The following is a 4,916-nucleotide window of genomic DNA, read 5'->3' on the forward strand; positions in this document are numbered from 1 at the left end:
GGTTCTATGATTCTATGATTATTTTACTGGAATTTAGGTTTCGATCTAGATCACATGAGTCAGTGTAAGACGCAAAAGAGACTATTGTTATCTGACTTCATTGGTTCTGCAGTAATGCCACTTGAAGATGTTAACTCTCTTTCATAAGAGATGCTTATGACTTGGGATTCATATTTCTTTCTTCTTAGCCTGAAGGGATTTAGAAAAATATTTAAAAGCGCAGTTGGAGATTGGACTTTTAAGAACACCAGACTACCCTTTTTATGTTTCAACTTGTTATGTAAACTTGAGGAGGGAAGAAAAACAGAGATTAGGTCAAGACAGGCTGAAAAACTTCCTTTTCACATCTCTGGTCTAACACAGTCTGGCGTTCTCATTGCATACTCAGACAATGCACCATTAACACTGTCTAGCAGCCACTGCTACTGCAACTTAGGTCTAAATCTAATTATTGCAATCAGAGAATAAAAGCAAATACAGCCAGATCTAATTCCTGACCCCAAATCAGAATACCCATACTACTCATGGCAGTGTGATCTGGTGCCACCTTATAATCAAGGTGAAATAAGCAGCCTTAGGGTCTGGAGAAGATAGCAAGACTAAGCATCTTCCCTTCCACTGCTGTTCATCCAGGGGCTGAGAGCCCTCAGTGTCTCTGTCAAGTCTGGGTCATCCCAAGCATGGAGGAACATGGAGGTGAGGTGACTGAGCATCCTTCTACGTATGGTTGTCTCTGTGTAGTGCTTTTACACAGACCTGTGGCTGATGCAGCAAGTACACAGCCAAACCCTGAGTAAAATGACATCTCTAACCAGTAGAAAGGCCATTTGCAAAGATTTCCTTAAGCTGCACTGAAAACAAGGGGAAGATTAAAACATGTTTAGATATTGTCTTTTTACGGTTCCTCAAAAGCACATATTTGGGATTTTTATCCAGAAGACAGGTGAGTGTTGGTCTCTTACTGCTAGAAGTGTTGTGAGATGAATTAATTTTTATTTGTTTTGGGGTTTTTGTGCTTACAGGTAAGGTTACAGGTTGGGCTCTACGTTGTGTATCTTCTGGACTGGCTGACAGTTTTTGACAAAGATCAGATACTCGTTCTACGCTTGGAGGACCATGCATCAAATGTGAAATACACCATGCACATGGTGTTCCAGTTTCTGGACCTGGGTGAGTGTCTTCTGGCTGTTTTGAGACAGGTGCAAAAAAAAAAATCCTTATTATCCTTCTTCTAGGTAATTTTTACTTTATTAAGAGACAAAACTGAAGTGTGGGAATCTGTCTGAAGGATGCATAAATCTTGTTGCCTGGAGTCAAGCAAAATTAAAATTCCCAAATTCCTATACAAAGGCTGGTGTTAGAAGATCTTAATAAGACTATATGAAGAAAAAAAAAATTCAAAGCCATTCAGAATGTAGGGATATATCTTACCATAGGGAAGCCAGTCCTGCTTCTGAAGGCAGTCAGGGCTTGTTTGTCATGGGCTTACATAGGTGCAAGAGGTATCCCACGCAATTTAAACAAATTGAAGTGCTACCGTGGTGTGCGTGCTGTTGCCAGCATGCACCAATCCAGAATCTAAATCTGACGATGATGAAAGGTTGCGTTTCTAGCCAGGGAGAAGGGGGAAATTGTGTTTTTGCTGTGTTGATTGAGACATCTGTTGCTAATCCTCAGAGAAACGCTGGCAGACAAAATGTTGCCCAATGTTGATTTGTCAGTAGCAAGAGGATGAAAATGTGGCTGCAAAATAGTCTGGCTGGTCCAAACACTGGTCTAGATGATGAGAAAGTTTGAATGTAGCAGATTGAACAGATGAAGAGCTTGGCATCTTCTTCCTGAACATGGTTTACGCTGGAAAAGTCTGTGGGTTTTTATCTTGCTGAAGTACATTGTCAAGGGCTTACATTTATTCCTGGAATAGGGGCATCACTGTACCTGTGTACCACTTTGATCCCATTGACAGTCTCCAAAACAAACAAAAAAGGGCCTGCGTGAGTGAAGGTTGTAGAGTTTCTACTAGGTCTTAGACAATTCACATCATAAAATGAACTAACGGTATAAAATAATTGCAGCTCCAAAATGGACAGGAAGTTGTATGCAATGTCATAGTTGTTTTCTGAAAATGAATTTTTCCCTCCAGAAATTATTTATGCTGCTAGTTGTAGAGATGATTAATTAATGTGAAAGGAAAACATTTTATTTCCATATTTACTAACAGTGATTTATTTTACTAATCTAAGCCTGTATTCAATTTTCTGAAACATCATAGCTGCTAAGAGAAATTCCATTTGTCTTCCCCTGGCAAACCTTCTGATTTAGTCATTTGTCTTCTTTAGCATGGGCATTTTTGGTGAAATATTTTAAGATAATATTCTATTTTTCCACAGGACCTCTCAGTGAGAAACAAGAAGCTCTGATTACAAAGAGTCCTGCATCGAACACTAGACGACCTGAAGACAGAAGTCTGGGACCTATGCTACCAACAACGAAGGCAATTCTAAGAGATTTCTATAGGCCTTTTAATACAAAACTGGCACAAGTTCTTTTTGATGATGCTTTTTTATGGAAGAGGACATAATATGTAAATTTAGTGCCACAAATACAGTGCTTAAAGGAGTTTTTATTTTTTTAGATTCTATTTTTGTGCTTGGATATATACATTTTTCCCATTCCAAAGAGAAGCCGATTGATGAACTGAGACTCACCTTCAGTCAGCACACTTCATGACAATTACACCACATTTTCCTTGTGAGAATGTAAAGCATCTTGCTTACCAGTTTATTGCAACTTCTTTCACCCCAGCAAAAGAGTAGAGTGGAAAAACATTAGTACAAAGATGATGTCTTACACTCTCCATGGGGATGTTGAAGTTTAACCTTCTCTAAGATGCTGCAACACAGAATTAGCATCAGTTTCCTACAGTTACGCTTATAACCTCATTTTCAATATATGTTATTCATTCATTTTTTCAAACTATCAATGTCATTTAGTCATTAAAATTTTTAATTGAATTCAACCTATAATTTTGCTTCTTTTTCTCAGCATATTCACTAATGGTCTTCACTCACACTAAGGTTTTTATGTTACCTTAATTCTGAAACAAAGATGAAGGATAATTGCATTTACATAAATTTCCAAGTCTAATTTATATCTTCAACATAAATGGACTTTCCTAGCCACAGTTCTTGTAAAAGAAGATTTTATATTCCAGGTAAGAATGGATGACTGAAATCTAAACAACAGGCTACATTTAGTGTAACAAATCCATTGTCTTCTATATTTTCTTCATGTAAATACAAATGCATATCATTTTTTCATATCACTCACATATTTTCTGAGGAAACCACTAATGGGCTTGATGTAAAGTCCGTTGCTGGCCATGGAGAGCTTTTACGGAGTTTTCTGTTAGGTTCTACACAATTACTCTTCTCTATTGCAAAGAAATATGCACTGTAAAATCAATATGAGATATTGTCATTAAATGCATAAATGGACAGTATGGACAGTATCCTATCCATTTATGCGTTTAATAAGGATGTGCTACCTAATGAATTAGTTTAACATTATGTGTTTCCCTCTTCAGGAAAGATGTCTACATCTAGTTAAAAAGGTTGAGATGTGCAGACTTGAGAAAAAAACATTTTGAAAGTTGTGGAGAAACTTCGGACTATCTGAAAGTTTTTTTTTTTTATTTGAGTAGACTGGGCACATTTCTGTATAAATGTGCAGTAATTCAATATTTGATTTCAAACACACCTGGTTAGGGTCACTGTCGGCTACAGTCTGCAGTCTTCCTGCAGGTGGAAATGGCCAGCATACTCTACCTAAGCTAGGGACATTTTTGAGAGACGAATGAAAATACTGCCTGTTGACAATTCCCTTTCGATACAGGACCCCGCGATACAGCTTACTGACATATTCACAAATACATTTACAAATACTAAGGTAGCTATTCACCATCCTCCTCCATGGGCAAATGTTATTCACCTCCTGTACTTCTAAATTGAGAATTAATGCTGAAAACTTTGTGAATTCTGAACATTTCACACATGAATATGATTAATGACACGTGAGTTTTTTTGTAACAAAAGTCCATTTCTAGGTCCTTTGCCAACTGGTAATTCACTGCTTAAAAAGGATTCAGTCTGGTGTTTGGAAAACCTAAGATAAGTAATTTAGGGAAATAGTTCTAGAGAACCCGAACAGATTAGTTCTAGTTCAGAAATGCTTCCAGACCAAAAATGGTTAGAGAACTGAGAATAGACTATTTTAGCAGTACAAAAAAGTATCATGGCAGCACAAACCAGAAAATCAGAATGAATTCACAACTGTTTGCAAATGTAAAATTTTCAGTCGACAATTTATTTACACTAAAGATTTCTGCCAGCTGTGCTCTGAATTAGAGTCAATACTGTGTGGTCAGGATAACTTTGTATGGAACGTTTGCTAACCTGATCTGCCATGGTCAAATATTTCCATTTAGTTGTTAGCTACAACCATGATCTAATGAAATTATCTTACCAGCCCTAAAAGCTACTGAATGTATCTGTCATTATCATTTAGCATGAGCATTAATTCCATGAACAAATCACACACAGTAGTTTGTGCCACACTCTTGTGTGGTGCTGAACTCTTAATTTCTGCCTGCAGACTCACGCAGTCCACCAGTGTTCAGGGAGGTTCTCTCTGCCCTTTGCCTATGTATCATCTAAATCAAAACAGTCTTCGTGGTCAAAATTTCTGTTTTAGGTTGAATCATACCCACCACCCTGCTAGATCAAGACCTTGCCTAGCGTTGACTCAGAGGAAGGAGAAAGGTTGAAGGTTCCCTGTACGAGGGTGGACAGCGGTGACCACATGTGTCCGAGCGTGGGTAAGATCAACAGAGATCTTACCAAGTGTCATCGTGTTGT

At 37.9% G+C, this 4,916-nt stretch overlaps 1 long non-coding RNA gene across 1 annotated transcript; it reads left to right on the plus strand.

Annotated features, from left to right (window-relative positions):
- Window positions 1-1,022: 1,022 nt before the first annotated feature.
- On the plus strand, window positions 1,023-3,019 carry LOC104166467. The gene is made up of 2 exons (XR_696490.1): window positions 1,023-1,170; window positions 2,391-3,019. It is a non-coding gene; the product is annotated as an uncharacterized LOC104166467 (long non-coding RNA).
- The last annotated feature ends 1,897 nt before the right edge of the window (window positions 3,020-4,916 follow it).

This window comes from Cariama cristata, unplaced genomic scaffold, assembly GCF_000690535.1.
Source record: "Cariama cristata isolate BGI_N322 unplaced genomic scaffold, ASM69053v1 scaffold2288, whole genome shotgun sequence".
In the NCBI taxonomy this organism is placed as follows: Eukaryota; Metazoa; Chordata; class Aves; order Cariamiformes; family Cariamidae; genus Cariama; species Cariama cristata.